Below are 23,738 nucleotides of genomic sequence, written 5' to 3' on the forward strand. Positions count from 1 at the left end.
AGCCTGTGTCTTTTTGATTTTGGTCTACTCGGGAGATAGGCCCATCAGTTAGCTCAATTTTTACCATTCAACGCACCTCCACGGTGTTCTCACTACTCGCTGTTCCCAGGTAACGTCCCAGCGGCCGCTAGAGGGCACAGAGTTCTCTAAAACACCTTGAGCATTTATTCTTTGTAGACTCTGTGGCTGATGATCATTCTGACGACGGTGGGTGAACGTTTCTGTCGACTGGATTTGCATGGCTTTATTAATTCCTGATGTTGAGCATTTTTCCATGCCCTTTTATTTATCACAAGAGAAAGAAAGAAAGAGGAGACAAAATGTGCACAAAATATGCCTCTTGAAATTGTCGTTTTGAAATGTGCACGTCTTTTGAGTTGTTTTCCTCGATGGACGACCCAAGAATCGTTTTTGAGGGCAGGTGTCATTTATAGGCCTGCAATGATTTTGAATATCAAGTGACCATTAGCACTGGGTTTAAAGCTGCTGTTTTGAGAAACTGCCACAAGGCGGCAGCAGGTCTCCTTTACCAAACCTGGTTACTCGGGCAACAGAGCCTCCGTGGAAGTCGTATTCTAGGTTGTCAATTAGAATGGACTGTGCCAGGAAAAAGCCCCTTATGTTTGTGCCTCACGACTGACTTGTTCGTTTTTTAATTCAATGTTTATTGTTTCTCACAGCAAGTTTGATTACAATGTTTTGCTTGTTGTAGGTGTGAAAGATGTGGCTCTTTTACACATAAACATGTATCTAGTCTTCTTTGGATCCTTTTCCCATGTAGCTTATGACACAATGTTGAGTACTCTTCTCTTGGTATTCCGTAGGCCTTTGGTGATTTTGTATTTCACCTGTGTTTGTATCTCGCTCTTAAAACCAATTTCCTAATGTACACAATTCTCACACCTGTCCATGGGTGAACCATAAATCTGTTTATTGCATCTGTGATTGCCTTTCTCTGTGGAAATATCTTCAGTGATATCAAGTTTTAGGGAACACCTATAACTGATATCGTAGGCTATGTATCTTTCGCTCTGTGACTTACTGCAAGGTGCGTGATGAACTCTAGCCTCACCGATGGTGCTGTTGATGGCATTGTTTCCTTTTGTTCCTTGGCTAATATTCCATCTGCTCAGGTCCCTGTTCTTCTTTGTCCACTCATCTGTTGATGGACTTTCTGCTTGCTTCCATGTCCTGGCTATTGTAATACTCCTGCAATGCAGATTTGCCTGCCTGTGTCTTTCCACTTCTGTCTTCTTTCTTAGGTTATAGGCCCACGAGTGGGCCTGCTGGATCATATCGTAACTCAGTGTTTACCTTGTAAAGGCACCTCCATTCTGTTCCCATTAGTGCCTCTTACCAGGTGAAGTCCTGTGGCGAGCATTGCCCTCTGAGGAAGGCGCCACTAAGACCCTCCTAAGCCTCAGGGCCCGACTGTACTCTCCTTGGTATGCATCCTGGACTTTATGGTATGAACATACAAAAGGAGATGGCCTTTGGCCAAATCGCTCCAGGGACCTGCTCAGTTACTGGGAGTCCCTGGTTGTTCCCTAAAGCTAGGAAAAGCAACCCTGGAGGGGAAATTGGTGCCTTTGAGGGAGAAGCCGAGCAGCCAACCAACCAGCTGATGCTGATAAGGTGTGACTGAGCCGAGAAGCCAACCAACCAGCTGATGCCGATAAGGCGTGACGAAGCAAATTCCCTGCTTTAGGGGTATATATACGGCTATGCTTTGTTATTAAACTTGCCTTGCAAGCGTCAGTTGCTTGTGCCCTTCTGATCCCATACGTTGGTGCGTTCAGTTCCCTACCCCCTCTCGTCGGTTGTTGCTACACTTTGAGGACCCGCCGCGGCTGGCGGAAAAGTCCCACTTAACCTAGAGCGTATGTATGCACTTCTCCACAACCCCTTCAGCATGAATTGTTGGTAGTTTTGTTGCTGATGGTTCTTCTGACTGGTGTGAGCCCATAACTCTGTGGTTGGATTTGAATGCGTCTCATAAAGCCTTGAAATTGAGCTTTCAGGGATGTCCTTTTTTCTTCAAACTGTGTGTGTAGCTTACCTCATCACATTCTTTTCTTGAAGTATGTGCCACCTTTTGAAATATTTTGGCCACTACCTCCCTCAAGACATTTTGAGGGCAGGTTTCATTGACAGCCCTCCAGGACTTGTGCACATGAAGTGACCATTAGCACGGGTTTTCAAGCTGCCGTTGCACGTAACGGCCAGAGGGCTGCAGCATTTCTGCGTTTCCCACTCTGGTAACTAGTGAAGCAGACCTTCCTGCCAGTGGTGTTCCTCGGTTATCAATGACGGTGGGATGTGTCTGGAGAAAACCCCCAAAGCTGATGTCTCCTTACTTATATCTGTTTTTAAAATGGAATTTCTACTTTTCACTGGAGTACTCTTCCATTGTGTCCATGGACCACTGCTCCTTTCTGCATTCCTCTGTGGCTGGGCATTTTCATTGCTTCCAAGTGTTGGCTATGGTAAACATTGCTGGATTGCAGGATTGCCAGCCCGTGTCTTTTTGATTCTCATCCTCTCAGGTGATAGACCCAGCAGTGGCTATGCTTGATTGAACGGTCGCTCAATGTTGACCCTTTCCAGGCAACTCCACTGTGTTTTCCTTAGGGGCTCTTACCACGACCCACTTAGAACCGAGGGTACGCATTTCTTCACCACCCCGTCAGCATTTCTTGTTTGCAGAAGTTTCGCTGATGGCCATGCTGAGTGGTGTGACATGATAGGTTTTTGTAACGTGTAGTTTCGTGTCTAATAATTCCTAAGGTTCAGCATTTTTCCACGCCTTTTTTTATTGTTAAACAAAAACAGAAAAAAAAAAACCATGAGTACAATAAACCTATCGAAATTGTCTTCTTGGAAGGTTGCCCTCTTTGGACTTTTTTGGTCGATTTTCGACCCCAGGATTTTGTTTTGGAGGGCAGGTGTCATTTACAAGCCTGCAATGGGTGTGAATATTGAGTGACCATTAGCACTGACTTTAAAGCTGCTGCTGTGGGAAACGGCCACAAGGCGTCAGCATTGCTACATTCCCACATCTGGTTACTAGGGCAGCAGAGCGTTCTGGAAGTCCTGTTCCCAGGTTGTCAATTAGAATGGAATGTGCCAGGAAAAAACCCCAGAAGTGTATGTCACATTACTTCTTGTTCGCTCTTTTAATTTGTTTAAATCGGGGTAATGATTAGAATACTGTTGGTCCTATATGTACAGAATCTGGTTCATTTGTACGTTTTATATATATATATATATATTCTTGTACAGATCCTCTTCCCATGTAAATTATTGCAGAGTGTTCTGGTGACCTCCCTTGCTATATGGTCGGTCTGTTTGATATATATATTTAATACGTATTTGTACACATATGGTGACACTAATCTTAATTTATCCATTCCCCCCACCTTTCATTTTACATAAGCTTAGTTTGCTTTCTAAGTCTGTGAGTGTCTTTCTTTGTGGAAATATGTTCATTTGTGTCAGCTGTTAGATAACGCCTATAGGTGATGTCATACGGTATGCCTTTTGCTTTCCGACTTAACTCATGTTCTGTGATGATCTCTAGGCTCATCTCGGGTGCCTCAAAGAGCAGTGTTTCCTTGTTTTCCATGGCTAATAGTCCACTGTGTCCACGGACCAGCTCTTCTTATCCATTCATCTGTTGATGGACATTTGGGTTGCTTCGGTGTCTTGGCTACTGTGAAAACTCGTGGAGTGCAGCTCTTGCAGCCTGTCTTCTCAGGTGAGAGGCTCAGCTGTGGGTGTTCTGGATGGAAGGGTGGCTCAATTTTTAATTGAAAACGCAGCTCCTTTCTGTTCTCATTATTGGCTGTTACAACTAGACATGTCCTCCACAGACAGAGGGAACAGAGTTCTCTAAAACCCCTTCAGCATTTATTGTTTGTAGTCTTTTGGCTGACGGTAGTTAACTTGGGTGAGCTGAAAGCTTTTTGTAGGTTAGAGGAGTCTGATGATTCCTGATGTTGAGCTTTTCTCCATTTTCCTTTTTTTGATAAAGAGTGAGTAAAACTTACCTCTATCATACTATCTCTTTGACACATTTGCCTGCTTTGAATTTTTTTGGCCACGGCCGAGCTCAGGACATTTTTTTTTTTTTGAGGGCAGGTGTCTTTTAGAGGCCTGAGTCCTTATGAATGTTAAGTGAACCATAGCTATGCGTTTGAAGCCGCTCTTGCGGGAAACGGCCACAAGGCGGCAGCATTTCTCCATTTCCAACTCTGGGTTTTCCTGCAACAGAGGCTTCCTGGAAATTGTGTTAGTAGGCTGCAAATGAGAGTGCAGTGTGTCAGGGCAAACCCCCAAGAGCTTATATCTCCTTACTTCTTGTGTGTTTTTTAAAATTTAATTGTTATCTAGTATCACAGCCAATTGGATAAAAATGTGGTGTGTGTTCTAGGTGTACTGCATCTGGTTCATCATATGTATGTATCAATCTATTCATCTTTGGATCCTTTCCCGTGTAGGTTATTACAGAGTGTTGAGTCGACCTCTCCTGGTATTCCTTAGGTATTTTGTGATTATATATTTCATATGTATCAGTACATGTCTGTAAACCCCCATATCCAAATTCATACATTCCTTACACCTTTCCACTTGGTTAAGCATAGTTGGTTTTCTGCATCTATGCACGGCCTTCTCTTGGAAATGACTTCATGGGTATCAATGTTGAAGTAACAGCTATAAGTGATGTCATAGGATATTTCTATTTCGGTTTCTTTCGTACTTCCTTTTGGGTGGGTATCTCTAGATCCTTCTACGGTGGTGCCAGCGGCACTGTTGCATGCTCTTCCGTGGCTCATGTTCCATTGTGCACATGGGCCCCCTTCTTCTTGGTGCATTGTTCTGTTGATGGACATTTGGGTTTCTTCCAAGTCTTGGCGATGGTACATGTTGCTGCAGTGCAGGACGGCCAGCCTGTGTCTTTTTGATTTTGGTCTACTCGGGAGATAGGCCCATCAGTGGGCCTACCCGATTACAGGTTAGCTCAATTTTTACCTTTCAGTGCACCTCCACGGTGTTCTCACTACTAGCTGTTCCCAGGTTACGTCCCAGCGGCCGCTAGAGGGCACAGAGTTCTCTAAAACACCTTGAGCATTTATTCTTTGTAGACTCTGTGGCTGATGATCATTCTGACGACGGTGGGTGAACGTTTCTGTCGACTGGATTTGCATGGCTTTATTAATTCCTGATGTTGAGCATTTTTCCATGCCCTTTTATTTATCACAAGAGAAAGAAAGAAAGAGAAGACAAAATGTGCGCAAAATATGCCTCTTGAAATTGTCGTTTTGAAGTGTGCACATCTTTTGAGTTTTTTTCCTCGATTGACGACCCAAGAATCGTTTTTGAGGGCAGGTGTCATTTATAGGCCTGCAATGATTTTGAATATCAAGTGACCATTAGCACTGGGTTTAAAGCTGCTGTTTTGAGAAACGGCCACAAGGCGGCAGCAGGTCTCCTTTACCAAACCTGGTTACTCGGGCAACAGAGCCTCCGTGGAAGTCGTATTCTCGGTTGTCAATTAGAATGGACTGTGCCAGGAAAAAGCCCCTTATGTTTGTGCCTCACGACTGACTTGTTCGTTTTTTAATTCAATGTTTATTGTTTCTCACAGCAAGTTTGATTACAATGTTTTGCTTGTTGTAGGTGTGAAAGATGTGGCTCTTTTACACATAAACACGTATCTAGTCTTCTTTGGATCCTTTTCCCATGTAGCTTATGACACAATGTTGAGTACTCTTCTCTTGGTATTCCGTAGGCCTTTGGTGATTTTGTATTTCACCTGTGTTTGTATCTCGCTCTTAAACCCAATTTCCTAATGTACACAATTCTCACACCTGTCCATGGGTGAACCATAAATCTGTTTATTGCATCTGTGATTGCCTTTCTCTGTGGAAATATCTTCAGTGATATCAATTTTTAGGGAACACCTATAAGTGATATCGTAGGCTATGTTTCTTTCGCTCTGTGACTTACTGCAAGGTGCGTGATGAACTCTAGCCTCACCGATGGTGCTGTTGATGGCATTGTTTCCTTTTGTTCCTTGGCTAATATTCCATCTGTTCAGGTCCCTGTTCTTCTTTGTCCACTCATCTGTTGATGGACTTTCTGCTTGCTTCCATGTCCTGGCTATTGTAATACTCCTGCAATGCAGATTTGCCTGCCTGTGTCTTTCCACTTCTGTCTTCTTTCTTAGGTTATAGGCCCAGGAGTGGGCCTGCTGGATCATATCGTAACTCAGTGTTTACCTTGTAAAGGCACCTCCATTCTGTTCCCATTAGTGCCTCTTACCAGGTGAAGTCCTGTGGCGAGCATTGCCCTCTGAGGAAGGCGCCACTAAGACCCTCCTAAGCCTCAGGGCCCGACTGTACTCTCCTTGGTATGCATCCTGGACTTTATGGTATGAACATACAAAAGGAGATGGTCTTTGGCCAAATCGCTCCAGGGACCTGCTCAGTTACTGGGAGTCCCTGGTTGTTCCCTAAAGCTAGGAAAAGCAACCCTGGAGGGGAAATTGGTGCCTTTGAGGGAGAAGCCGAGCAGCCAACCAACCAGCTGATGCTGATAAGGTGTGACTAAGCCGAGAAGCCAACCAACCAGCTGATGCCGATAAGGCGTGACGAAGCAAATTCCCTGCTTTAGGGGTATATATACGGCTATGCTTTGTTATTAAACTTGCCTTGCAAGCGTCAGTTGCTTGTGCCCTTCTGATCCCATACCTTGGTGCGTTCAGTTCCCTACCCCCTCTCGTCGGTTGTTGCTACACTTTGAGGACCCGCCGCGGCTGGCGGCAAAGTCCCACTTAACCTAGAGGGTATGCACTTCTCCACAACCCCTTCAGCATGAATTGTTGGTAGTCTTGTTGCTGATGGTTCTTCTGACTGGTGTGAGCCGATACCTCTGTGGTTGGATTTGCATGCGTCTCATAAAGCCTTGAAATTGAGCTTTCAGGGATGCCCTTTTTTTCTTCAAACTGTGTGTGTAGCTTACCTCATCACATTCTTTTCTTGAACTATGTGCCGCCTTTTCAAATATTTTGGCCACTACCTCCCTCAAGACATTTTGAGGGCAGGTTTCATTGACAGCCCTCCAGGACTTGTGCACACGAAGTGACCATTAGCACGGGTTTTCAAGCTGCCGTTGCAGGGAACGGCCACAGGGCTGCAGCATTTCTGCGTTTCCCACTCTGGTAACTAGTGAAACAGGCCTTCCTGCCAGTGGTGTTCCTTGGTTATCAATGACGGTGGGATGTGTCTGGAGAAACCCCCCAAAGCTGATGTCTCCTTACTTATATCTGTTTTTAAAATGGAATTTCTACTTTTCACTGGAGTACTCTTCCATTGTGTCCATGGACCACTGCTCCTTTCTGCATTCCTCTGTGGCTGGGCATTTTCATTGCTTCCAAGTGTTGGCTATGGTAAACATTGCTGGATTGCAGGATTGCCAGCCCGTGTCTTTTTGATTCTCATCCTCTCAGGTGATAGACCCAGCAGTGGCTATGCTTGATTGAACGGTCGCTCAATGTTGACCCTTTCCAGGCAACTCCACTGTGTTTTCCTTAGGGGCTCTTACCACGTCCCACTTAGAACCGAGGGTACGCAATTCTTCACCACCCCGTCAGCATTTCTTGTTTGCAGAAGTTTTGCTGCTGGCCATGCTGAGTCGTGTGACATGATAGGTTTTTGTAACGTGTATTTTCGTGTCTAATAATTCCTAAGGTTCAGCATTTTTCCACGCCTTTTTTTATTCTGTTAAACAAAAACAGAAAAAAAAAAACCCGTGAGTACAATAAACCTCTCGAAATTGTCTTCTTGGAAGGTTGCCCTCTTTGGACTTTTTTGGTCGATTTTCGACCCCAGGATTTTGTTTTGGAGGGCAGGTGTCATTTACAAGCCTGCAATGGGTGTGAATATTGAGTGACCATTAGCACTGACTTTAAAGCTGCTGCTGTGGGAAACGGCCACAAGGCGTCAGCATTGCTACATTCCCACATCTGGTTACTAGGGCAGCAGAGCCTTCTGGAAGTCCTGTTCCCAGGTTGTCAATTAGAATGGAATGTGCCAGGAAAAAACCCCAGAAGTGTATGTCACATTACTTCTTGTTCGCTCTTTTAATTTGTTTAAATCGGGGTAATGATTAGAATACTGTTGGTCCTATATGTACAGAATCTGGTTCATTTGTACGTTTTATATATATATATATTCTTGTACAGATCCTCTTCCCATGTAAATTATTGCAGAGTGTTCTGGTGACCTCCCTTGCTATATGGTCGGTCTGTTTGATATATATATTTAATACGTATTTGTACACATATGGTGACACTAATCTTAATTTATCCATTCCCCCCACCTTTCATTTTACATCAGCTTAGTTTGTTTTCTAAGTCTCTGAGTGTCTTTCTTTGTGGAAATATGTTCATTTGTGTCAGCTGTTAGATAACGCCTATAGGTGATGTCATACGGTATGCCTTTTGCTTTCCGACTTAACTCACGTTCTGTGATGATCTCTAGGCTCATCTCGGGTGCTTCAAAGAGCAGTGTTTCCTTGTTTTCCATGGCTAATAGTCCACTGTGTCCACGGACCAGCTCTTCTTATCCATTCTTCTGTTGATGGACATTTGGGTTGCTTCGGTGTCTTGGCTACTGTGAAAACTCGTGGAGTGCAGCTCTTGCAGCCTGTCTTCTCAGGTGAGAGGCTCGGCTGTGGGTGTTCTGGATGGAAGGGTGGCTCAATTTTTAATTGAAAACGCAGCTCCTTTCTGTTCTCATTATTGGCTGTTACAACTAGACATGTCCTCCACAGACAGAGGGAATAGAGTTCTCTAAAACCCCTTCAGCATTTATTGTTTGTAGTCTTTTGGCTGACAGTAGTTAACTTGGGTGAGCTGAAAGCTTTTTGTAGGTTAGAGGAGTCTGATGATTCCTGATGTTGAGCTTTTCTCCATTTTCCTTTTTTTGATAAAGAGTGAGTAAAACTTACCTCTATCATACTATCTCTTTGACACATTTGCCTGCTTTGAATTTTTTTGGCCACGGCCGAGCTCAGGACATTTTTTTTTTTTGAGGGCAGGTGTCTTTTAGAGGCCTGAGTCCTTATGAATGTTAAGTGAACCATAGCTATGCGTTTGAAGCCGCTCTTGCGGGAAACGGCCACAAGGCGGCAGCATTTCTCCATTTCCAACTCTGGGTTTTCCTGCAACAGAGGCTTCCTGGAAATTGTGTTAGTAGGCTGCAAATGAGAGTGCAGTGTGTCAGGGCAAACCGCCAAGAGCTTATATCTCCTTACTTCTTGTGTGTTTTTTAAAATTTAATTGTTATCTAGTATCACAGCCAATTGGATAAAAATGTGGTGTGTGTTCTAGGTGTACTGCATCTGGTTCATCATATGTATGTATCAATCTATTCATCTTTGGATCCTTTCCCGTGTAGGTTATTACAGAGTGTTGAGTCGACCTCTCCTGGTATTCCTTAGGTATTTTGTGATTATATATTTCATATGTATCAGTACATGTCTGTAAACCCCCATATCCAAATTCATACATTCCTTACACCTTTCCACTTGGTTAAGCATAGTTGGTTTTCTGCATCTATGCACGGCCTTCTCTTGGAAATGACTTCATGGGTATCAATGTTGAAGTAACAGCTATAAGTGATGTCATAGGATATTTCTATTTCGGTTTCTTTCGTACTTCCTTTTGGGTGGGTATCTCTAGATCCTTCTACGGTGGTGCCAGCGGCACTGTTGCATGCTTTTCCGTGGCTCATGTTCCATTGTGCACATGGGCCCCCTTCTTCTTGGTGCATTGTTCTGTTGATGGACATTTGGGTTTCTTCCAAGTCTTGGCGATGGTACATGTTGCTGCAGTGCAGGACGGCCAGCCTGTGTCTTTTTGATTTTGGTCTACTCGGGAGATAGGCCCATCAGTTAGCTCAATTTTTACCATTCAACGCACCTCCACGGTGTTCTCACTACTCGCTGTTCCCAGGTAACGTCCCAGCGGCCGCTAGAGGGCACAGAGTTCTCTAAAACACCTTGAGCATTTATTCTTTGTAGACTCTGTGGCTGATGATCATTCTGACGACGGTGGGTGAACGTTTCTGTCGACTGGATTTGCATGGCTTTATTAATTCCTGATGTTGAGCATTTTTCCATGCCCTTTTATTTATCACAAGAGAAAGAAAGAAAGAGGAGACAAAATGTGCACAAAATATGCCTCTTGAAATTGTCGTTTTGAAATGTGCACGTCTTTTGAGTTGTTTTCCTCGATGGACGACCCAAGAATCGTTTTTGAGGGCAGGTGTCATTTATAGGCCTGCAATGATTTTGAATATCAAGTGACCATTAGCACTGGGTTTAAAGCTGCTGTTTTGAGAAACTGCCACAAGGCGGCAGCAGGTCTCCTTTACCAAACCTGGTTACTCGGGCAACAGAGCCTCCGTGGAAGTCGTATTCTAGGTTGTCAATTAGAATGGACTGTGCCAGGAAAAAGCCCCTTATGTTTGTGCCTCACGACTGACTTGTTCGTTTTTTAATTCAATGTTTATTGTTTCTCACAGCAAGTTTGATTACAATGTTTTGCTTGTTGTAGGTGTGAAAGATGTGGCTCTTTTACACATAAACATGTATCTAGTCTTCTTTGGATCCTTTTCCCATGTAGCTTATGACACAATGTTGAGTACTCTTCTCTTGGTATTCCGTAGGCCTTTGGTGATTTTGTATTTCACCTGTGTTTGTATCTCGCTCTTAAAACCAATTTCCTAATGTACACAATTCTCACACCTGTCCATGGGTGAACCATAAATCTGTTTATTGCATCTGTGATTGCCTTTCTCTGTGGAAATATCTTCAGTGATATCAAGTTTTAGGGAACACCTATAACTGATATCGTAGGCTATGTATCTTTCGCTCTGTGACTTACTGCAAGGTGCGTGATGAACTCTAGCCTCACCGATGGTGCTGTTGATGGCATTGTTTCCTTTTGTTCCTTGGCTAATATTCCATCTGCTCAGGTCCCTGTTCTTCTTTGTCCACTCATCTGTTGATGGACTTTCTGCTTGCTTCCATGTCCTGGCTATTGTAATACTCCTGCAATGCAGATTTGCCTGCCTGTGTCTTTCCACTTCTGTCTTCTTTCTTAGGTTATAGGCCCACGAGTGGGCCTGCTGGATCATATCGTAACTCAGTGTTTACCTTGTAAAGGCACCTCCATTCTGTTCCCATTAGTGCCTCTTACCAGGTGAAGTCCTGTGGCGAGCATTGCCCTCTGAGGAAGGCGCCACTAAGACCCTCCTAAGCCTCAGGGCCCGACTGTACTCTCCTTGGTATGCATCCTGGACTTTATGGTATGAACATACAAAAGGAGATGGCCTTTGGCCAAATCGCTCCAGGGACCTGCTCAGTTACTGGGAGTCCCTGGTTGTTCCCTAAAGCTAGGAAAAGCAACCCTGGAGGGGAAATTGGTGCCTTTGAGGGAGAAGCCGAGCAGCCAACCAACCAGCTGATGCTGATAAGGTGTGACTGAGCCGAGAAGCCAACCAACCAGCTGATGCCGATAAGGCGTGACGAAGCAAATTCCCTGCTTTAGGGGTATATATACGGCTATGCTTTGTTATTAAACTTGCCTTGCAAGCGTCAGTTGCTTGTGCCCTTCTGATCCCATACGTTGGTGCGTTCAGTTCCCTACCCCCTCTCGTCGGTTGTTGCTACACTTTGAGGACCCGCCGCGGCTGGCGGAAAAGTCCCACTTAACCTAGAGCGTATGTATGCACTTCTCCACAACCCCTTCAGCATGAATTGTTGGTAGTTTTGTTGCTGATGGTTCTTCTGACTGGTGTGAGCCCATAACTCTGTGGTTGGATTTGAATGCGTCTCATAAAGCCTTGAAATTGAGCTTTCAGGGATGTCCTTTTTTCTTCAAACTGTGTGTGTAGCTTACCTCATCACATTCTTTTCTTGAAGTATGTGCCACCTTTTGAAATATTTTGGCCACTACCTCCCTCAAGACATTTTGAGGGCAGGTTTCATTGACAGCCCTCCAGGACTTGTGCACATGAAGTGACCATTAGCACGGGTTTTCAAGCTGCCGTTGCACGTAACGGCCAGAGGGCTGCAGCATTTCTGCGTTTCCCACTCTGGTAACTAGTGAAGCAGACCTTCCTGCCAGTGGTGTTCCTCGGTTATCAATGACGGTGGGATGTGTCTGGAGAAAACCCCCAAAGCTGATGTCTCCTTACTTATATCTGTTTTTAAAATGGAATTTCTACTTTTCACTGGAGTACTCTTCCATTGTGTCCATGGACCACTGCTCCTTTCTGCATTCCTCTGTGGCTGGGCATTTTCATTGCTTCCAAGTGTTGGCTATGGTAAACATTGCTGGATTGCAGGATTGCCAGCCCGTGTCTTTTTGATTCTCATCCTCTCAGGTGATAGACCCAGCAGTGGCTATGCTTGATTGAACGGTCGCTCAATGTTGACCCTTTCCAGGCAACTCCACTGTGTTTTCCTTAGGGGCTCTTACCACGACCCACTTAGAACCGAGGGTACGCATTTCTTCACCACCCCGTCAGCATTTCTTGTTTGCAGAAGTTTCGCTGATGGCCATGCTGAGTGGTGTGACATGATAGGTTTTTGTAACGTGTAGTTTCGTGTCTAATAATTCCTAAGGTTCAGCATTTTTCCACGCCTTTTTTTATTGTTAAACAAAAACAGAAAAAAAAAAACCATGAGTACAATAAACCTATCGAAATTGTCTTCTTGGAAGGTTGCCCTCTTTGGACTTTTTTGGTCGATTTTCGACCCCAGGATTTTGTTTTGGAGGGCAGGTGTCATTTACAAGCCTGCAATGGGTGTGAATATTGAGTGACCATTAGCACTGACTTTAAAGCTGCTGCTGTGGGAAACGGCCACAAGGCGTCAGCATTGCTACATTCCCACATCTGGTTACTAGGGCAGCAGAGCGTTCTGGAAGTCCTGTTCCCAGGTTGTCAATTAGAATGGAATGTGCCAGGAAAAAACCCCAGAAGTGTATGTCACATTACTTCTTGTTCGCTCTTTTAATTTGTTTAAATCGGGGTAATGATTAGAATACTGTTGGTCCTATATGTACAGAATCTGGTTCATTTGTACGTTTTATATATATATATATATATTCTTGTACAGATCCTCTTCCCATGTAAATTATTGCAGAGTGTTCTGGTGACCTCCCTTGCTATATGGTCGGTCTGTTTGATATATATATTTAATACGTATTTGTACACATATGGTGACACTAATCTTAATTTATCCATTCCCCCCACCTTTCATTTTACATAAGCTTAGTTTGCTTTCTAAGTCTGTGAGTGTCTTTCTTTGTGGAAATATGTTCATTTGTGTCAGCTGTTAGATAACGCCTATAGGTGATGTCATACGGTATGCCTTTTGCTTTCCGACTTAACTCATGTTCTGTGATGATCTCTAGGCTCATCTCGGGTGCCTCAAAGAGCAGTGTTTCCTTGTTTTCCATGGCTAATAGTCCACTGTGTCCACGGACCAGCTCTTCTTATCCATTCATCTGTTGATGGACATTTGGGTTGCTTCGGTGTCTTGGCTACTGTGAAAACTCGTGGAGTGCAGCTCTTGCAGCCTGTCTTCTCAGGTGAGAGGCTCAGCTGTGGGTGTTCTGGATGGAAGGGTGGCTCAATTTTTAATTGAAAACGCAGCTCCTTTCTGTTCTCATTATTGGCTGTTACAACTAGACATGTCCTCCACAGACAGAGGGAACAGAGTTCTCTAAAACCCCTTCAGCATTTATTGTTTGTAGTCTTTTGGCTGACGGTAGTTAACTTGGGTGAGCTGAAAGCTTTTTGTAGGTTAGAGGAGTCTGATGATTCCTGATGTTGAGCTTTTCTCCATTTTCCTTTTTTTGATAAAGAGTGAGTAAAACTTACCTCTATCATACTATCTCTTTGACACATTTGCCTGCTTTGAATTTTTTTGGCCACGGCCGAGCTCAGGACATTTTTTTTTTTTTGAGGGCAGGTGTCTTTTAGAGGCCTGAGTCCTTATGAATGTTAAGTGAACCATAGCTATGCGTTTGAAGCCGCTCTTGCGGGAAACGGCCACAAGGCGGCAGCATTTCTCCATTTCCAACTCTGGGTTTTCCTGCAACAGAGGCTTCCTGGAAATTGTGTTAGTAGGCTGCAAATGAGAGTGCAGTGTGTCAGGGCAAACCCCCAAGAGCTTATATCTCCTTACTTCTTGTGTGTTTTTTAAAATTTAATTGTTATCTAGTATCACAGCCAATTGGATAAAAATGTGGTGTGTGTTCTAGGTGTACTGCATCTGGTTCATCATATGTATGTATCAATCTATTCATCTTTGGATCCTTTCCCGTGTAGGTTATTACAGAGTGTTGAGTCGACCTCTCCTGGTATTCCTTAGGTATTTTGTGATTATATATTTCATATGTATCAGTACATGTCTGTAAACCCCCATATCCAAATTCATACATTCCTTACACCTTTCCACTTGGTTAAGCATAGTTGGTTTTCTGCATCTATGCACGGCCTTCTCTTGGAAATGACTTCATGGGTATCAATGTTGAAGTAACAGCTATAAGTGATGTCATAGGATATTTCTATTTCGGTTTCTTTCGTACTTCCTTTTGGGTGGGTATCTCTAGATCCTTCTACGGTGGTGCCAGCGGCACTGTTGCATGCTCTTCCGTGGCTCATGTTCCATTGTGCACATGGGCCCCCTTCTTCTTGGTGCATTGTTCTGTTGATGGACATTTGGGTTTCTTCCAAGTCTTGGCGATGGTACATGTTGCTGCAGTGCAGGACGGCCAGCCTGTGTCTTTTTGATTTTGGTCTACTCGGGAGATAGGCCCATCAGTGGGCCTACCCGATTACAGGTTAGCTCAATTTTTACCTTTCAGTGCACCTCCACGGTGTTCTCACTACTAGCTGTTCCCAGGTTACGTCCCAGCGGCCGCTAGAGGGCACAGAGTTCTCTAAAACACCTTGAGCATTTATTCTTTGTAGACTCTGTGGCTGATGATCATTCTGACGACGGTGGGTGAACGTTTCTGTCGACTGGATTTGCATGGCTTTATTAATTCCTGATGTTGAGCATTTTTCCATGCCCTTTTATTTATGACAAGAGAAAGAAAGAAAGAGAAGACAAAATGTGCGCAAAATATGCCTCTTGAAATTGTCGTTTTGAAGTGTGCACATCTTTTGAGTTTTTTTCCTCGATTGACGACCCAAGAATCGTTTTTGAGGGCAGGTGTCATTTATAGGCCTGCAATGATTTTGAATATCAAGTGACCATTAGCACTGGGTTTAAAGCTGCTGTTTTGAGAAACGGCCACAAGGCGGCAGCAGGTCTCCTTTACCAAACCTGGTTACTCGGGCAACAGAGCCTCCGTGGAAGTCGTATTCTCGGTTGTCAATTAGAATGGACTGTGCCAGGAAAAAGCCCCTTATGTTTGTGCCTCACGACTGACTTGTTCGTTTTTTAATTCAATGTTTATTGTTTCTCACAGCAAGTTTGATTACAATGTTTTGCTTGTTGTAGGTGTGAAAGATGTGGCTCTTTTACACATAAACACGTATCTAGTCTTCTTTGGATCCTTTTCCCATGTAGCTTATGACACAATGTTGAGTACTCTTCTCTTGGTATTCCGTAGGCCTTTGGTGATTTTGTATTTCACCTGTGTTTGTATCTCGCTCTTAAACCCAATTTCCTAATGTACACAATTCTCACACCTGTCCATGGGTGAACCATAAATCTGTTTATTGCATCTGTGATTGCCTTTCTCTGTGGAAATATCTTCAGTGATATCAATTTTTAGGGAACACCTATAAGTGATATCGTAGGCTATGTTTCTTTCGCTCTGTGACTTACTGCAAGGTGCGTGATGAACTCTAGCCTCACCGATGGTGCTGTTGATGGCATTGTTTCCTTTTGTTCCTTGGCTAATATTCCATCTGTTCAGGTCCCTGTTCTTCTTTGTCCACTCATCTGTTGATGGACTTTCTGCTTGCTTCCATGTCCTGGCTATTGTAATACTCCTGCAATGCAGATTTGCCTGCCTGTGTCTTTCCACTTCTGTCTTCTTTCTTAGGTTATAGGCCCAGGAGTGGGCCTGCTGGATCATATCGTAACTCAGTGTTTACCTTGTAAAGGCACCTCCATTCTGTTCCCATTAGTGCCTCTTACCAGGTGAAGTCCTGTGGCGAGCATTGCCCTCTGAGGAAGGCGCCACTAAGACCCTCCTAAGCCTCAGGGCCCGACTGTACTCTCCTTGGTATGCATCCTGGACTTTATGGTATGAACATACAAAAGGAGATGGTCTTTGGCCAAATCGCTCCAGGGACCTGCTCAGTTACTGGGAGTCCCTGGTTGTTCCCTAAAGCTAGGAAAAGCAACCCTGGAGGGGAAATTGGTGCCTTTGAGGGAGAAGCCGAGCAGCCAACCAACCAGCTGATGCTGATAAGGTGTGACTAAGCCGAGAAGCCAACCAACCAGCTGATGCCGATAAGGCGTGACGAAGCAAATTCCCTGCTTTAGGGGTATATATACGGCTATGCTTTGTTATTAAACTTGCCTTGCAAGCGTCAGTTGCTTGTGCCCTTCTGATCCCATACCTTGGTGCGTTCAGTTCCCTACCCCCTCTCGTCGGTTGTTGCTACACTTTGAGGACCCGCCGCGGCTGGCGGCAAAGTCCCACTTAACCTAGAGGGTATGCACTTCTCCACAACCCCTTCAGCATGAATTGTTGGTAGTCTTGTTGCTGATGGTTCTTCTGACTGGTGTGAGCCGATACCTCTGTGGTTGGATTTGCATGCGTCTCATAAAGCCTTGAAATTGAGCTTTCAGGGATGCCCTTTTTTTCTTCAAACTGTGTGTGTAGCTTACCTCATCACATTCTTTTCTTGAACTATGTGCCGCCTTTTCAAATATTTTGGCCACTACCTCCCTCAAGACATTTTGAGGGCAGGTTTCATTGACAGCCCTCCAGGACTTGTGCACACGAAGTGACCATTAGCACGGGTTTTCAAGCTGCCGTTGCAGGGAACGGCCACAGGGCTGCAGCATTTCTGCGTTTCCCACTCTGGTAACTAGTGAAACAGGCCTTCCTGCCAGTGGTGTTCCTTGGTTATCAATGACGGTGGGATGTGTCTGGAGAAACCCCCCAAAGCTGATATCTCCTTACTTATATCTGTTTTTAAAATGGAATTTCTACTTTTCACTGGAGTACTCTTCCATTGTGTCCATGGACCACTGCTCCTTTCTGCATTCCTCTGTGGCTGGGCATTTTCATTGCTTCCAAGTGTTGGCTATGGTAAACATTGCTGGATTGCAGGATTGCCAGCCCGTGTCTTTTTGATTCTCATCCTCTCAGGTGATAGACCCAGCAGTGGCTATGCTTGATTGAACGGTCGCTCAATGTTGACCCTTTCCAGGCAACTCCACTGTGTTTTCCTTAGGGGCTCTTACCACGTCCCACTTAGAACCGAGGGTACGCATTTCTTCACCACCCCGTCAGCATTTCTTGTTTGCAGAAGTTTTGCTGCTGGCCATGCTGAGTCGTGTGACATGATAGGTTTTTGTAACGTGTATTTTCGTGTCTAATAATTCCTAAGGTTCAGCATTTTTCCACGCCTTTTTTTATTCTGTTAAACAAAAACAGAAAAAAAAAAACCCGTGAGTACAATAAACCTCTCGAAATTGTCTTCTTGGAAGGTTGCCCTCTTTCGACTTTTTTGGTCGATTTTCGACCCCAGGATTTTGTTTTAGAGGGCAGGTGTCATTTACAAGCCTGCAATGGGTGTGAATATTGAGTGACCATTAGCACTGACTTTAAAGCTGCTGCTGTGGGAAACGGCCACAAGGCGTCAGCATTGCTACATTCCCACATCTGGTTACTAGGGCAGCAGAGCGTTCTGGAATTCCTGTTCCCAGGTTGTCAATTAGAATGGAATGTGCCAGGAAAAAACCCCAGAAGTGTATGTCACATTACTTCTTGTTCGCTCTTTTAATTTGTTTAAATCGGGGTAATGATTAGAATACTGTTGGTCCTATATGTACAGAATCTGGTTCATTTGTACGTTTTATATATATATATATATATTCTTGTACAGATCCTCTTCCCATGTAAATTATTGCAGAGTGTTCTGGTGACCTCCCTTGCTATATGGTCGGTCTGTTTGATATATATATTTAATACGTATTTGTACACATATGGTGACACTAATCTTAATTTATCCATTCCCCCCACCTTTCATTTTACATAAGCTTAGTTTGCTTTCTAAGTCTGTGAGTGTCTTTCTTTGTGGAAATATGTTCATTTGTGTCAGCTGTTAGATAACGCCTATAGGTGATGTCATACGGTATGCCTTTTGCTTTCCGACTTAACTCATGTTCTGTGATGATCTCTAGGCTCATCTCGGGTGCCTCAAAGAGCAGTGTTTCCTTGTTTTCCATGGCCAATAGTCCACTGTGTCCACGGACCAGCTCTTCTTATCCATTCATCTGTTGATGGACATTTGGGTTGCTTCGGTGTCTTGGCTACTGTGAAAACTCGTGGAGTGCAGCTCTTGCAGCCTGTCTTCTCAGGTGAGAGGCTCAGCTGTGGGTGTTCTGGATGGAAGGGTGGCTCAATTTTTAATTGAAAACGCAGCTCCTTTCTGTTCTCATTATTGGCTGTTACAACTAGACATGTCCTCCACAGACAGAGGGAACAGAGTTCTCTAAAACCCCTTCAGCATTTATTGTTTGTAGTCTTTTGGCTGACGGTAGTTAACTTGGGTGAGCTGAAAGCTTTTTGTAGGTTAGAGGAGTCTGATGATTCCTGATGTTGAGCTTTTCTCCATTTTCCTTTTTTTGATAAAGAGTGAGTAAAACTTACCTCTATCATACTATCTCTTTGACACATTTGCCTGCTTTGAATTTTTTTGGCCACTGCCGAGCTCAGGCCATTTTTTTTTTTTTGAGGGCAGGTGTCTTTTAGAGGCCTGAGTCCTTGTGAATGTTAAGTGACCCATAGCTATCCGTTTAAAGCCGCTCTTGCGGGAAACGGCCACAAGGCGGCAGCATTTCTCCATTTCCAACTCTGGGTTTTCCTGCAACAGAGGCTTCCTGGAAATTGTGTTAGTAGGCTGCAAATGAGAGTGCAGTGTGTCAGGGAAAACCCCCAAGAGCTTATATCTCCTTACTTCTTGTGTGTTTTTTAAAATTTAATTGTTATCTAGTATCACAGCCAATTGGATAAAAATGTGGTGTGTGTTCTAGGTGTACTGCATCTGGTTCATCATATGTATGTATCAATCTATTCATCTTTGGATCCTTTCCCGTGTAGGTTATTACATAGTGTTGAGTAGACCTCTCTCTGTATTCCTTAGGTGTTTTTTGATTATGTCTTTCATATATATCAGTACTTATCTGTTAACCCCCATATCCTAATTCATGCATTCCTTACAGATGAAATGAGGATTCTCCACATTATACTAGTCATTTCAGAGAGTGGGAAAGGATGGCAAGTGGTAAAATATTATCTTTTCCCTTAATCTTTTTAAATTTCCCTTGTTACAACATAGGATTATTATCCCTGAATCATAATTCTGTCAGTACACCAGTATAGAGATTATTTCTTAATAGTTAGGTGAGAACCATTTCCTTCTGTTTTTGAGAAAAATTCTGTTACCTCCTTTCAGTAATGGCACTCTTCCCCAAATCAACGGTTTAACAAGGGAGATGGAAGCAGAATAATCATGCAAATACAAAACAATACAACAGCAAGAGAAAATGTCTAACTTCCAATAAGAGCTCAATTTAGAAGAGGGTTTATATCTTCAGAACAAAAGCATGCCTCCTTGACTTGCTAACCAGTCAAAATCTGTGTATTCTACAGAAAATCTGTGATGTTATTCCCATAAAACTACCCTTTACTGCTTCTGCCTCCAATAGATTTCCCAAGCACTAGTGTTTTAATGTACAGGTTACAAACAAAATCCTAATGAGATTTGGTTACAAACAAAATCCTAATGAGATTTATTTATAATGTGTGTGTTATTTGTCTTATCCTAGCGTCTATATTCTTCTCCATTCCTGGAGTCGAAATAATATTACTTTACCTGCTAAGTGATATCGGGAGAGTGGGAGAGGTTTCATAAATACCTCAACCCTAAAGCATACCCTAAACCTAACCCATACACTAACTCTAACCCATAGACATACCTTAAACTATACCCTAATCCTAACCCGTGCCCTAACCCTAAACTTAACTCTAACCTGTACGCTAATCCTAACTCGTACACTAACACGTATCCATACCCCAATCTTTACCCTAATCCTAACCTGTGCCCTAACCCTAACCCAAATGCTTAAACCTAAGCCATACCCTAATCCTAAACCATGCCCTAACCCTTAAAACCCTAACTGGTATCCATAGCCTAATCTTTACCCTAATCCTAACCTGTGCCCTAACCCTAACCCTAACTGACCCTTTCCCTAAGTAAGCCCTGATACTGTCCCGAAGTGAGGCCCTGAGGTTGTCCCTAACTCACATCCTCATGCTAGGCCTAACCCTGGCCTTGTCATTGTCCCTAACAAAGGCCCTGACCCTAGTCTTAGCCTAGGCCTTGATATTTGGTCTATCTCAGGTTCTGATGCTGTCCCTAACTAAGGCCCTAAAGCTGTCCCTAACATCAGCCTTGCTGCCGCCAATAACTAACGTGCTGACACTATCCTGAGCTAATATCTTGATCCATCTCTTACCATGGTCCTGACACTGTCCTTACTAAAGTCCTGATGCCATCCCAAAGTGTGCATCCCCTTAGGAATTCAGCAGAATAAGCCTGAAACCTGGTCTGGAACTGGCACTTCAGAGAGATTTCGTAGCAAGTTGTCTAATTCTACCTAAGTAGGTTTTAACTTCTGATGTAGTATTGACATATCCATAACAGGAGCTACTGAACACTACACATATGTCTCATCTTTCTAATAGTATCTGATCTAAAGTCACTGTTTGAAATTTAATAGTTAAGATAGGAGTCCTTGAAAACGTACGGTTGCAGCTACCAGCAGACATTGTTTTCAGAATGGCTAGTGGCATCCTGAGTCTGATGTAGCTCAGAAATTCAATTTCAACAATACAGTTATGCGGGGACTTACCTGGTGGCTCAATGGTTAAGACTTCGCCTTCTAACACAGAGGGTGCCGGTTTGAGCCCTGGGCAGGGAGCTAAGATCTCACATGCCTCGTGGCCTAAAAACCAAAACATGAAACAGAAACAATATTGTAACAAATTCAATAGACTTAAAAAATGGTCCACATCCAAAAAAAACTTAAAAAGAAAACAGAAAAAGAATTCAGGAATGCATCTAAATCACATCTACAAAGGTCACTTAGGTTTATCTTGGATGTCTGAACCATAGTTACTACTCCTTTTTGACTGTAAAATGCATTCCCTTCCTCAATGCCAAAGCAGATGTACAATTCGTATCTAAAAGGCCACAAAACAGGCCACTCTGGTCAGTATAATTTAAGTTAAACCATGTATAAGCCAGAGAGATTTCCTCACACCTCAATACGTGAAGTTTTTTTCCTTTTGATTCCAAGTCTTTCAATAGAAAGCACTGATGATCAAAATGTCAATCCCTCAGTGCCAGAATGATTCAGCTGTTTGGCCCTGGTGTAGATCATGTCCCTCAGTGCTAGGCCTCCTTGTTATTTGCCTAGTTAATCCACTTTGGGGGAATACTGATCAGGTATCGTGAACATGCTCAGAGGTATGTTAATGACAAAACGCTTTCTATAGGCCATACATTTTATTATTCATACCCAATTGTCACACAAGCATTGTACATGTGCTTTTAGCAGTAGACCTAAAGCAAACAGTGATACATCATGAGTCATTACATTCTGATAACTTCACTATGTAATTTTCCTTTCCTCTTAAACATCGGGGCAAAATGAAGCCAACACAGTAACTTTCATAAATACACACTTCAATACAGAGGTGTCATTTATCCAATTGCTCCAAGTCCTAAGTAGCTTGAGGGGAAGGACTTCCAATTTTACCAGGACATACTAGATTTTTAGGAATTCCAGGTAATTTAATATACTAATCAAACATTTCTCTCTGAGATAGCTCAAGGGCCTTCTAAAGCATCCCAAAGTTAGCTGGAGATCAAAAGAACGGTTAGAATTGGCCAAAAAACACTTATTCACTGAACCAAAGTAAAGAGATTTCAAACAAAAATACAGATCAGACACAGGCAAAGGAACTCACCAGCTGTTCACAATCAAAAGCAGCATTCTAAGAAAACTTTGGAGGGAGAAACAAAATGCAGGCTTGCCCTAACCCACTTCCAACAAAATCCATCTTAGAATATCGTGGTCAGGCACAACTCTTCCCTCCATGTTCCCTTTTCACAAATGTTCACCACCTTCTGTATCCATCTTATGTTGTCCCTTATTTTTTTCTGCATTCAGACACAACGAGCTCTAGTACAAAGTGACTTTCTTTTCTCTTTGTACCATCAGCCTGTTACCTAGCCGCTCACCTTCTTTATTACGTAGTTTCATAAATGCTTGAACGTATGGAATTTCTTTTGTCTTTCTCCTCCTGTGACAAAATAACTCTAGCTGAAGGGTAGTATAGTCATTTAGGCTATCATTCAAAGACCACCTTTCCTCATTTTTCAAGAATGTATCCATACATTGGCCAGACAAAATTACAATAGAATTTCATTCTTTTCTTACTCTTAGGTTTACAACTATAGGTTGACCAGTCTGCCAGGATTTTGCCCATTGGCTCTCAGATGGAACTGAAGAAGAAGCACTTCTTACGTTTGAACCATGGAACACTCACACCACGGACTAAGAACACAACAAAATCCTAAACACCAATGGAAGCCTCACACCAAAGGAACCAGAAACCAAAGAGAAACCAACAACCAAACAGCACAAGACTCAAATCAGCTTCCAAGTCTCAACTTAGCCTGTGACCTCTGTCCAAGTGGTTCACCTTCCAAATGAGATTTCCTGGAATGAAAAGTCACCCAAATGGGAACCAAGGTTCCCCCAAATGTACAGGGCTAAAAGGACCTCAGACTGCTTGCCAGGGGAGTTACCACACACTGGCTGAGGTGCTGCAACATCCCAAATGCTATTTTTCTGGTTCCCCAAAATAATCCCTTGGAGTAGGACATTCAGGGCAGTCCAGGCAGGAGGAACAGAGGAACGTCCTCAAGGCAAAGACGGCCTCGGCAGCTGCTAGGGTGGTTCCTCTTCCACCATCTACTCCTGCCCTAGAGTTCTAACTGCTGGGATGACTGGGGCTTGGCCTTTCCAGGCAAGGGTCCCAGGTGGTTTGGCCTCTAAAGGAATTCTCCAACCTTACACTCTCTCGAAAGAGACTAGTGTGGAGAAAATCTCAGTGTCCGATCAAGTCAGGGGACCCACAGGGGGATCCCCAAGTCAGCCCCACATTGGGTACTAAATTTGATGTCGAAAACTCAACCTCTGTGCACCAGTGCCAAATCAAATCTCAGAGAGAGAGGTTTGCAGGAAGTAGAGAAGAATAGCTTTACTCCTTTGGCAGCCAAAGGGGGACACAGAAAACTCCGACCCTCAAAAACCGTGTGTCCCAATGCAGGAGGATCTGGTGAGGAGTTTTACAGCAATGGTTTAAGGAGACAGGTGTCCTAAGGATTACT

Source organism: Kogia breviceps, chromosome 7 (genome assembly GCF_026419965.1).
Source record: "Kogia breviceps isolate mKogBre1 chromosome 7, mKogBre1 haplotype 1, whole genome shotgun sequence".
NCBI classification, from domain to species: Eukaryota; Metazoa; Chordata; class Mammalia; order Artiodactyla; family Physeteridae; genus Kogia; species Kogia breviceps.